The 13,406-nt window shown below is 38.3% G+C and overlaps 1 long non-coding RNA gene across 3 annotated transcripts in view; it reads right to left on the minus strand.

The window, feature by feature from the left end:
* Positions 1-13,406, minus strand: part of LOC311516477 — a 165,746-nt gene that overhangs the window by 61,050 nt on the left and 91,290 nt on the right. For 2 of the 3 annotated variants that reach the window (XR_014710424.1, XR_014710425.1), the window contains 2 exons: positions 9,254-9,346; positions 1,100-1,389 (listed from right to left, as the gene is read on the minus strand). This is a non-coding gene — a long non-coding RNA (uncharacterized lncRNA). Of the gene's footprint in view, positions 1-1,099; positions 1,390-9,253; positions 9,347-13,406 lie in introns of those variants that run through there. The other variant, XR_014710423.1, reaches the window with a different exon arrangement.

The raw sequence follows: 13,406 nt of genomic DNA on the forward strand, positions 1-13,406 counted from the left end.
CAAAGTGGGCAGTGACTGAGGCAACTGATCCAAAGGAGAAGACCTCACTGTGCATCTTGTACAATAATGGCTTTCATAAACTGTCTGGCATATGCAAACTTAGTAGGTAGTGCAGTGTGGAAGAGGCTACACATGTGTACCTAATGTGATAAAAATCTATGTTATATTATTTAATTGTATTGTGTATGCATAAGAGTGTAAAATTAGAATTGTGCATGTAACCTTAATGTTGTCGTTTCCTAATTATTGAGTGCTTAGCTGTGCAACCTTAACATTCTCTTAGCATATTTTAATGGAATAATTACATATCTATTATCTAGTTTCATATATGGGTTAAAATATTTCAAACAACACACATTTTTTTACCAGTGCTTTAGGAAATTATATCCCTTTTCACCTCTGGGCTACTCTTGTTCTGTGAGCTTTGCTTTTTTTTTTTTTTTTAAACAAAATTAATCTTGTTTCCTTTTATCACATGGAGAAGCTATATCCTCTGTGTATGTGAGTGTGTGTATGTATAAACAAATACACAGAGGCCATACAGCATGACATATATGTTTGCATACGTACATATATGTATACCCACACATAAGTGTGTATGCCTTTTTATATGTATAGTGTGTGTGCTTACACACACCTAGACACACATGTATACAAGGACAAAATATTTGAAGCTAGCAGCCATTTATTTTAAACACACATGTTTTCAGCAAGCTTCTTTTCGATTACCACCCACACTGGTAAATATGCCTCCCCTCCCTGGTCTGCCCTGATAAAACTGCCCAGCCATCACTGACCTGCAATCTCAGCAAACTGATGGGCAGATCTTGTTTCCGATGTGCATTTTGATGAGCCCCCAGTACAAATCCAATCTGAGTTGCAGGCTAGCTGATGCATGGCTGGCCTCCTGCTTTATTTAACTCACCATATTTTCCTCATTCCACATACCAAATTCTGTTTATGGGTTCTGTTCAGACTAAATTGTAAAACAAAATATACATTGGCTTATTTGATAAAGCTGGACACAGAGCAAGTAAAAAGGAAGAGTTGCACAAATTTTCAGCCATAATTTAGTATACAGATGGTAACGATAGGAGGTGTCGGCTGTAAGAAATGAGTTGATCAGGAAGATTTGCTTGACTGAATTTTGATTTTGTTTCCAGCAGATCTCCTCACATGGCATTGTTTATGCAAATATCCCCTCTTTTCAAAAAGCGTCTGGCTTCAGAAAACCCCTGGCAGTAGAGCACAAAAGCTAAGTTGTACAGCAGCTAGAAGACCTGAAAAGGCAGGCTGAATGGAGCAATGGATGCAATATGCAGGCAGTTGGACAAACAGAAGAGCCATTCTTCTCTGGGTACCAGTGGTGTGTGGAGAAGGCAGCCTACCCTGGAGGCAGAAAAAATGACCCTGAATAGGGGATAACTGCCCTGCTTCTATAGAGAAAAGAAAAGGCTAAAGAGACGAGAGCCAAGGATTATAGACACAAGTATGCTAAAGCTAACTGCTTTAACCTATTTTTAAGACATCTTTAGAGGTGGCTAAGTTTGGGAGGGTAAAATGAAAAGGCAGCTAGAAAATAAGAGTAAATCTACTTCTCCCACCATTTGTTCTGAGGTAGGAAAGAGGAGATGGAAGAAGGGAAAAGAGTCACTGCTGCCTTCCACTAGCATTCCATTTCTACATTCTGACTTCTACAACTAAATGGGAAGAATTGTATTTATACTGTTTGCTGAAATAAACAAATAAATGAGAGATATTTCCTTAGGTAACAGGCATTTAGTTTGGTGGCATGCACTGCAATAGATTCTGGAAATCTATTTTTCTTTGTACTACACATATAGCATAGCTAGTTAGCTCTATAGACTCTATAGACATATGCACACACTAGATCTATATATAGGCAGATATGTCTGTATGCATGCCCTATACCACATATATAAACAGGTAATGTGAAGTAAGCAGAAATATTATATTAAGCATAATGATATTACAAAGCACATAGCAAACAACACATAATTTTGAAAATTCTGAACATGTTTATTTTTCACACAGAAAGTAGTATATTTCTAGGGAAATTCTAAGAACTTTGAAGCATCCAGCCATTTGCTGATGAGTAATCAATTCTATAGCATCCTGTTATTATTTCTGCATTATCAAATGCCTGATGCCATGAGACAAATTATTTTGTGTTATAGTTCACTTAAAAACCAAGTCTCTTTAAAAATATGATTGGAATTATTTTCCTAATATATAAACATTAGTATGTGTATTTTCATAAAAGATGCATGTCAGTGTATACGTTTTCCTCAAAAGTGCATATATCATTGTATGTGTGTCTAGCACACATACAAATTCTGAAACGTACATTATCAAATTGCACACATAACTGCATATTCCATGTATAGCTGCATTGAATCTATTTTGTTTTGTGCTTTCAAAGACTTTCTTACGTTATAAAGAGGACATCTATTCTGTTAAGTGAAAATGTTGCCACATTGAGTAAATGAATAATGTATTTTTAATTTCAGTAGTTCTGGATGCTCATCTTTTAAATGAAAGAACATATCTGGAATGGTTCTTTTAAAAGGCATTTGTAGACAGCACAAACAGCCTTCAGAAAGCTCCTTGAATGTGGAATTTTGCAAAATCCAATTCAACCTTAGACCCTCCTCTTTTTAAGAGCGAAAATCTAAGAAAACCAAAGCACAAGAGACAGTGGCATCATCTGCATTTCAGTGGCCTGGCTTCTATATAAAAACAGCTATCTTCTTCTCCCTTTTGTTTTTTGTAACAGTTTTTTTGGAATTGTGGGGTTCGTAGTGAGGGGTTATTTGGAATCTGCCATCAGCCTGTGTTTTGCATACCAATAAAAAAAATAATAAACTAATTTCAGGCATATCTGACACAGTTCATGTAGAAGGCCCATTGTTAGGAGAGGAATAGTATATTCTTATCAGTGGCTTTAAACAGCTATTCATCATTTCTAAAGGGCAATTATTTGGAATCTCTTAAACTGGAATTCATAATACTCCTGCATGCTGAATTTTAAATAGAAATCTGTATTTAGATGAAGGAATACATTAGTATAAGTCATTAGAGCACTGAAAATCCATGACTTGCTCATTTTTCATTCACTCGTTTTTTTTTGGTTTTTGCAGATAATGTAAAGTGCCAAGGATATGAGCATTTAAATAAAACAAAAACAAAAAAATGTGCTCTTTCATGTGAATGCAGTTGTAGATAATTTATTCCCGTCTTTTTTATCAGAATATTTCCGTTATTGCTAATTATTGCTGAGAAAATAAACCATCGACAATGACCACCTCAAAAATCAAAGACACAGACAGATGCATCTGTATTCATATATTAGGATGAGCAGAAATGAAATATCTAGCTATCTCCAATGTTTGCTTGGGGAACCTAAAAGACAGCAAATGATAGATATGTACAGTGATTCCTTGTTAGATTTTTTAAAATATACTTATAATTCTAATATTCTGGTTATTCAGTATTATTTATTAGAGGAATTAGCTATCAATGGACAAAAATAATAAAGCAAAAAAAATCCATAGTACAAAATGAGGAGGGGGCAAATGGGTGGGAAGTGTTGACCAACTCAGTAAATTCTAATCAATCTTTTAGCAGGAGGCCCACAACCAAATAGAAGCAAGCAATAACCCAAGCTCTATGAAAAATAAATAAACAAACTAAATATCATTGTCACATGCTGCTCATATTTTGGCAGTAAATCTGGTTTAAGAAAAGGCACAGCACATGGATAACTTGCAATCTGGTTTGGAACTTTGTGAACACAGACTATTCCAGCACACACAGTTAAACATCATTTTGATTTACCCAAACACACACACACACACACACACACACACACACGCAAGCAAAGACTAAATAAGCTGAAGTTGATTTATAGTAAACAATTAACCAATAGCCATGGGAACACAAGCTCTATAGCTGCTGCTGCTGCTGTTCAGGATCCTGGTACCCATTAATACGTAGACACACTAAAAATCACTACACTGAAGTAACGGCTGTGCCTTGGTTTTGCAACCATGCTGCTTCTTTACATCTGCAGTCATGCATCTTTGTTTGTTTCCTTATTTCAACTGAAAAAAACTACACACACACACACACATTATATATATATATATATATATATATATATATATATAAACTAACATGGCTCCTGTGTGGCTGCACAAGAGGGAAAAAGAGAGCCCAGATACTTCCCCCTACCTTTATCCCTGTGTAAGTGCTAGGTACAGTATACACCATGAACTCCTTTAAGAATAGCCCTTCCGCAGGCCCTGTACACAGGGGTGAATTTCACCCTATCACAAAACCTTGGTGCAGGGGATATTCTAGGTTAAAACTGATCAGATGTTTGACACTCCAGGAGCGCTGAGTGGTTATTTTTGGAAAGCTTTTTCATTCTCTCTTTTGGGGGTACATATTTATTATGGGTTTATACATATGTAAAGTTTGGGGACTTCAGATTGCTTAGCAAGAACACGTTTTAATAATTAACAGTCCCCACTCCCATCTCCCACCCCCACCCCATCACATTTCAACATTTTGAGCTTCATTCTTCTTCATACTGGGAACTAGGGGGTCAGGGGCCAGAAGTAAAAAATCTAAACAAACAATAATAAAATTGTCCAGTGTACTTGAACTACAAAAATCAAGAACATGCGGATCTACTCATGAACATTCTGAAAGCAGTTTAAAACAGATAGAGGAAACTATCTGCTAAGAATTATTTGCTCGGCTGTAGTAAATGCTAAGGAGTGAATGGAACAGTTTCCAGTGGTCCAAGGGGATACAGAAAGAGAATGCATGTGTTTTTCCTTCCATGTAGTTATTTTTAAGTTGGGTCACAGTATAAATTTATCCAAAGTATTGTGATACTTATTTATGTCATATTCTAGACCTTTTTGGCTTCCTCGCCACTTCACCCAGTTTCCTAAACAAATCACTGACCACTGATCATATCACACAGAATACTCTAGTGAGGGGGTAGGGGTGGAGGTGGGGGGAAGGGCTGGACCCTAGCAACAGTAGCCCTGTGTTGAAGAGGCATCTCATTTCCTATAACAGTGGTCCAATAGTGACTTCATTAAAAAGAACAAAATCACTTATGGGAATGTAAAAATCTCTCTGAAACCAGGGAAAGTATGTTTTACAATGCACTCCTTCAAATTAAAACATAGCCAAATGGATTGTCATGTGTGCCATGTTTTAGCTCTCTGATAACTTGAGTACTATCCCGGGAAAAGAGAATTGAAACCCTTTCAATAGAAATTGTGGCACAATTAGTGAATGGTAACTGTAGCAGATACCATTGTAATGATAAATAGGAGCATAAACTGGAATTAAAATACTTCCACTTCTAGACTTTTGTCATTGTACAGTTAAAATGAGCTCTTTTGCATAAGCTATACAGAAAGGGCAAAATAAATCTTACTGGAGTTTATGCTGTAGAATATAGCTCAACATACAGTTTTTTTCGTGATAGTGCAGGAGTAAAACTATTAATATTCTTTACCTTAGTTCTGGAGTGCACAGTGGCATTTACCATTTGCAGGTGGAGATATGTACCCTGATAGCAGAGGTTGTGTCAGTAATTCCCTTGTAAATACCTGCTTTTGGAGGTTTATAATAATGTAGCCACATACATTTGCTCTTTGCTGGGACTTTCCATATTTTATCAGAAAATTTGAAGAGTTAATAGAGATCCTGCTAATAAGAATGGCTGGTACACACAGATGTATTAACTTGTACGTACATGGCTGTTGGAAAGACTACATATATTGTCTGCTTTAGTGTTTAACCATTCTCACTACTGCCTAAGCTGGCTGAAGTGTTTCTTCTGATCAATTTATAGAAATCTATGTTTATAGAGTCAAAAGGCTTGAGGTCCTAGTCAACTCTCATTGAACTCAATGGTATTTTTTTCATTGACTTCACTGGACGGTGGATGAGTCTCTTGAGAGCTGCTGCACAAAGCACCATCCAGTTCCCGCTGACACTCAGGGAATTATGCATGCGCAAAAGTTCTCAGGCTTGGAAATGAAAAATTCTAGGTTTTATTCCATATCAGTTGGCTGTATGCAGTTAGATAACAGCCACACATTATTACAGCATCCTGTATATGTTCATTCCCATAATCCCTTACATGCTTTGGAGTGACTTCAAAGAGAAAAGAATTGTTCTAACAGCAAGATACACTTAGTCAATTCAGAAGTGGGCACTAATTTTGTGTGTCCAGCTCAAGACACATAAATCTGTTTCAGATGTGGCACCCACGATCAGTGAGCATATTGGTCTATTAGGATGTCAGTCTTTGCCTCCTGCAGATACACTACGTGTTGCTCTGCTTTATACACACCAGCCAGCTATGAATGGTGGGATTTTACACCATTTGGAAAAGGTAGTTTTCAGGCTTCTGGATATTTTATTCATTTGCTTCCTTTATGAGCCTGATCAGAGGGTTAAGAAAAGTGGATCACACTGGGGAAGGAATTCAATACTAAAAACACGGGAGCAGCCGTCTAGCCAGCTCTCCTATTCCAGGGGAAAAGCCTCTCTCTTAGTCACAGAAAAACAACAAAATATAAAACAAAACCCCCCAGTTTGGGAGCTTCTTACCCACAGCCCTGAGCTCAAGAACCACTTTCTCCTACTAGCTGCCTTCACCCCGGAGCAGATGTGTTAGCCTGAATTGTTAATAACTCCTCGTTTGTCAGGCACAGTACGGGGTCTCTCTTTGCCATGTCCCACTAAAGTTACATTTTGTGGAGTTCATCTCAAAAACATCAAAGCCCATCTTGCCTAATCATACTTCATTTGAGTATCTAGTAAGGAGAGCAGAGATCTCAATGAGTGCCAGGTGAGAGCTCAGGCTCACAGGTAAAAGGTTATATCTCACTCATGAGAAGAGGAGGCTATCAGTATCAGTAACAATGTGCAGAGTTGCTAATCCTTGCCTGTCCCTCTTTAATTCTGTTTGACTCTTCTACAGTAAATTGATGCTAATTTATGAACGAAGATTCTGTGTCTGAAATTCTATTTATTTGGCATCCAAGTACCAAAGTGTTAAAGGACAATGTGTATCTCCATAGTTGGAGTATATGAAGAATGGCTTGTATATACACGCCATTGCCCTTTATTGGGTGGAACATGAATGTATTTTGCAGGCCCTGTAAGTTCTTTACAGGTGTGGCTGCTTGTACATCTCACTGTGTTGTTGGAGCTGAGAGTTGGGAAATCTCCTTCAGAAACAGCATTTAAACACCTGGAGTTGATGTCTATACACATTATATACAGCAAAGCAAAACAAAACAAAAGACAAACCTAACTACTTTAAAAGAATATTAAGCTTGCGAAGTCAAACACTTGACAGTTAAGGACTGACAGTTAAGGTTGCCTGTGCAACCTCAATTTGGCCTCTTGTGCATACTAATTACATACTATTTTGATTGCAGGAGTTCTGTCCCTGTCTGCTCCTGTCCTCTGCTCCTTTTCCCTCTTCTTAACCTGTTCTACTCTCCAACTTCAACTACCTGAAGGGGAATTCCAAAGAGGATGGAGTTCGGCTGTTCTCAGTGGTAGCAGATGACAGAACAAGGAGCAATGGTCTCAAGTTGCAGTGGGGGAGGTTTAGGTTGGATATTAGGAAAAACTATTTCACTTGGAGGGTGGTGAGGCACTGGAATGTGTTACCTAGGGAGGTGGTGGAATCTCCATCCTTAGAGGTTTTTAAGGCCCGGCTTGACAAAGCCCTAGCTGGAATGATTTAGTTGGGGTTGCTCCTGACTTGAGCAGGGGATTGGACTAGATGATTTCCTGAGGTCTCTTACAACCCCTGATCTTCTATGATTCTATGATCTTCTCTTTGCTCTTGCTTGCCTACTTCTTACCCCTCTGCATTCAAGTCTGGATACTTCCTTCCTCCTCCTTCTCACTGCCTGGATACAAGCAGGGGATGACAGAAAGCACAGGAGAGACAGCTTCCCTGCTCTCAGTTCCAATATTGGTCCACAGCAGCCCCTGGCAACATTTTCATTACAAAAATGAATGATATTGGAAGTAGGAAAAATAAGGTCCAGTGTTTCTTACCCTGTATATGATGTGAAGGCCCTGGCATCATATAAAGAGATACAATGAGTTGCCACTGAGAGGGAGACATCTGAAATTTGCATGAAGAGCAGAACAATCCTGCTGAGCCTCTGATCCCTAAAACACACTCACTGGGGTGGGCATGGAACTCTGTGGGGATGGAGGCGTGTACTCAGTGTGGATAGAATCTTTAGAGAATTTTGCTGCCAAACTCTGACAAGTCTCCTAAGCATGGGCAAATGGTGATTTTCCGAGGCTTATAACTTGTTGATTTCACAGGAGCAGCAAAAGACACATCTCTCACCCTAGGGAGACTCTCCTGCAACATTTCAAATCACTGCTCCAAAGCATGGAAGCACGGGAGGTTCTCAGTTAAATGGCTGTAAGAATTTTCTAACATTAGCAAAACAACATGATCTCATTCTCAGAAATGGCTCAACTGTTTTTGCTGAAACTTCAGAAATAACTTCAGCCTGAAGCAGGCACCCGTTCTGGAAAATTTCACCCCAAATGGTTAACGTTATAAGTAATGGAAACAGGATCTTATAAAGGAAACTGTTAGGCAGCCTAAACTAAAGGGAGCATTGCCAGCTTTGCCTACAGTGAGGCCTCAGATTGCTAAACTAAATCCTCAATCCTACAAATGCTTCCTTGAATGCTTGATTTTACAAAGGAGTTGTCCTGCTGAAGTGAATGGGACAACTCACAAATTAGGAACACATGTAAGTGGGGTCTTGATTCTTTTAAGTACAGTCTTTTTAGCATCCATGGAAAGTAGCAGATTGCTCACACTAGAAAGTAAACTTCTCTGATTATCCATAGATCAGGTGCCTCAATCCTGAATGCTTTCCATGCCCACTGAAGGAGAATGAGACGTGGCTGTTTCTCAAGACAATGAAGGCTTGTGGTTAGGCCAGCATTTTTCTAAACACGTGCATGTATATGACAACACAAACTCCATTCTAATCTGTTCCACTACTATGGTATAGAAAAGTGCTCCATTTTGTAATGGTTATGATTTTACACATATGAAAAGAAGTTTCAGCTGATAATTACAGAAATTTTACAAAAATGAATGATATTGGAAGTAGGAAAAATAAGGTCCAGTGTTTCTTACCCTGTATATGATGTGAAGGTCCTGGCATCATACAAAGAGATACAATGAGTTGCCACCGAGAGGGAGACATCTGAAATTTGCATGAAGAGCTGTCTGCAAAACAAATGAAAAGGGACAGATAAAATCCCACGTTATTAGCTAATATAGCATATGAATTTCAGTGTGCAGTGTGCACATTACAGATAGCCATGGTTTATTGTCGCAGTGAATTAATAACATTGTCACAATGGATAACATCATATATGCCTCCTATCCAAATGATAGGAAAACAATTAGGGTTTCATAATAGCATGGTTATCCCATGGCTACTTTGGGATTAAAAAACCCCAACAAGTTGAAATTCTTTAGTGGCGAGTGGCATAATCTGAGCCTACCACTGTAGGAGACAGCTCTCAAATTTATACATTGTGTATTTATACATTGTGTGTGAGTCCCAGTTGTTTTTTTGTACCGCTGACTGAACTTAGTTATGCTGAAGAGTAGATAGTAAAAGCAAGCTCCTAGACTTCTTCCTACTTGGTATTTTCAGTGTTACTTCTAGTCCTTCTTAGAAAGAACAAGGCCTTGGTTTGCTGGAAAGAGCAGGGAAGGAGGGGGGCTGTTGTTAGGGGTGAGTCTAAGTAAGTCTAGAGGGAGTTTTTAAGTTGGTGTACTATACCGTTGTCTGGCCTCCCTCAGTGTATACATTTCACCAATTCCTTAGACTTAAATTAACTTAGATTTGCTTAGATTCACACCTGCTTACTACTATGAAGCTCTTTCAAATATACTTCTGAACTTGGTCCACTGAATCTGAGTCTATGTTAACTTACAACTTTGTCGACCTCATTGGTGTGTAACTTATATTCCTTTAAGCTCTTACATTAGTGAGTCAGTGTTCGTAAGTCTAAGGGTGTCTGAGCATAAGGTCTTCTTAGTAAATGAAAGGATATTTAATTAATGCAATTTTATCATCACCTTTGATGATAAAATTTGATACAATTTGATACAAATTTGATACAATTTGATACAAGTTTGAAATTTGAATTTGATACAATGCCGGTATTACACAGCATGCCTTACAGTATGTGTATTGTTTAATTTCAAAAGTAGATAAATTGTTTTCTTTTCCCTATGAGAACTATGAGAGTTATGCACTTCCCATTGTGGAAAAACTCAGATTTCTATTAATAATTCCTATGAATATCTTAACTATATTGCATTTATAAAACTATTGGTGGAGATAACTGTATCTGCAATACTGAATTTGAGACTATTCCCCATAGAAATCATTTTCCTTCGTTGCACCATAGAAATAACAAATGCATCGAACACCTTTACTATTAACGGTGCTTGCTGTCTCCAGGGTCACATTTTTTGATTAACAATTTCCAAACTTTGTCAAGGATTGCACATTTCCTTTGGTATTCCTTATTAAATTATGCATTACTTTTCTTTCCAGCATACTTAGAATATTTCACTGATGTTTGAGGCAGCTCATATTCATATGAAGATATATGACCAATATAGATGGTCAAAAATGTAAACACATTCTGTAAATCAATCCCATGTAGTCCCTAAGTATAGAATAAAATCTGGGGATTTTTGAATCTGAGTTTGTCTTTTGTGTTTTGTGCCCAGCATGCAAGACCTCCTGCGTACAGTGTGAAATGAAATACTTGTGTTATAGCTGACTTCTTATGAAAAAGTAATGAAAACATCAAGCAATATACTCCACTTTATGCTTTTTAAAGCTTTTGCACAGAAAGCAAATTGGACTGTCCATGAGCACTGTAGGGTTCTGAACAACACCCAGGTGTAATGTTTCAAGAATAGGCAGACCCTTCATAGTATTGATAGATTTTTATTATTTTGACGTAATCCTACTTTGTCTTTTGGTAGTAACCTATTTGATTTGCAACAATTTGTTTTTTAATTAAAATAGACACAGAAAATCGATAATGCTCTTCCCAAAGAAGCCAACTAAGTATGCATATTGCAGTGTATTCACCTAAACAAATAAAAGAAGATGAACAGCTGCAGTCTTTCTTTTTGCCTCTCAGTGAGACTGTTACTAGCATACTCTTATTTTCCCTAGTTGTCTGAGAAGTGTGACTAAATATCTTTGCTATTATTTGTTATTTGTAGTATAGTGGTGCATAGAGACTCTAATCAAGACTTCAGGTGCTAGGTGCTGTACATACATATCATAAAAACAAAGGCAATCCTAGCCCCAAATATCTTAGTCTTTTATATTTTTCTTTATACTATATATAAATTAAAATACATAAAATCTCCCATAGCATGGGGTGTTTGAAAGTCACAGATGTTATTGCAGGATTTCCTGTACTACCTATAAAGACTGCCATAAATACCACAGTAAAATTAATTAAGAAAATGGCAACATTTTAAAGATTGTAATGCAGATGAAGGGGGCCAAAGTGGAAAGGTGGCCTGATGGAAGGACTGGACATATGGCAGAGGAAAGCTGTTGTAACCTCATATCCCTTCCGGAGCATCACAATGCAAAATATGAGTGCTAATAGTTAGCAGTGTACATGTGTGGAGGATCGGGCCAGGACATGTGCTGATCCTGCCCTGTTGCAGCCTCCACAAGCTAGACTTTTGTGGAGGCTTAGTCAAATTTTCAATCTGCCCACACTTATCAGTGCCACCAGTGGACCTTTTTTTAGTGAATGCCTCCTTTGGTGAACCTAGCCCAGTCAGACAAGCATTTATTATTATAGGGAGGGCTGGTAGGTAAACTTAAATATAGGTAGCACTAACACTTTCCATTTTAAGACCCTGTTTTAATTTGCTTATAACTATGCCAAACTGTAATTTCGGGATGAACTTTTCCATGCCAGATGTCTGCCTCAGTGTGCATTATTATTAATTATGCTTATTATGTTTGAAAGTTTCAGCTAAAATGGTCCAGGTATTTCTGAGCAGAAGAGAATATGTTGTTCTGCCTATGTTAAAAAAATCTTACAATCATTTCACTGAGAGGTTCTTGCACTACCAGGCTTCAGAACAGGAATTTGAAATTTGGCAAGAGGGACACCCTGGTATCAGGGATATGCCTTTTGCCATCCCTGTGAAAAATTGCCCAAATTTGGCCAATTTATGAGCCTCTGAAAAATCTCAATCTGCACATGCTCAGTAAAGACTTGTTAGAGATTGGCTATTAGATTCTATGAAGATGCCATCTGTATTGAGCATGCTCCAGCCCCTCACTTCTTCCGCATACTGTCCGGACTGTACATATGCCATCACCACAGAGGGACTGAGCGTGCTCTAGCCCAGGGCTGCAGGGGCTGAGCTGGCTTTCCTTGCAATTTCTCTTTCTGCCTGCTGTGATATTGGACATGGGAACTGAGAGCAGGGAGACTGTCTCTCCTCGTGTCTCAGTGGTCCCCCTGATGGTGCCCAGAAAGCAAGCGGAAGGAGGAGGAAATTGCTTGACTGGAATGGATAGGAGAGGAGAGGGGGAAGGGCCTAGATGGGAGTGGAATAGAAACAAGGAAAGGTCAGAGGTGAATAGGAGCAGAGGGAGAGGATAGGGGCAGGAGTGAGGAGGAGGGGGAACTAGAAGAAGCGTTGGGAAAGGGGGATAGGAGCAGAGCAGTCAGGAGACCATGTAATTAAAAACACGTGTCATCATTCATATGTATAAGGGGGCTGAATTAAGGCTGCACAGACAGCCTTGATTCTGACATTTCCTAACTGTCTAGTGTTTGACGTTGCAACCCTATGCCTCTTTTAACATAGTTATTGTATGAAATATACTGTATGAAATCAGTGTTAGCCAGTAATGTCAGGTCTAGCTTTCAACTATAGGGGAAAAAATGCACCCACAGAACTCAATTCAAAAGTCAAAATTCAATGTTTCAGTAAATGTAGACACTAGTCTAGGATTCTTAGGTACTATGAAGATTGGTGCCTAGATAGATAAACAAGAGAGACAGAGATGACAGATTATAGAGAAAGAAAATAAGTTTTCTGGTTTGCTGAAGCACAGAACAAATCCTCTCTCTGACTTACTCCCTCTTTCTGAGCCAGTCATAATGCGGCTTTTCAACAAAGCACAATGGAATATAATACATGGGTCTTCTTTTGGCTTGCCAGGGAGAGTAGACCTCATTTATTTTATTTTACAAATCATTTGATATAA

Source organism: Lepidochelys olivacea (genome assembly GCF_965140295.1).
Source record: "Lepidochelys olivacea isolate rLepOli2 genome assembly, chromosome: 2".
Taxonomy (NCBI): Eukaryota; Metazoa; Chordata; order Testudines; family Cheloniidae; genus Lepidochelys; species Lepidochelys olivacea.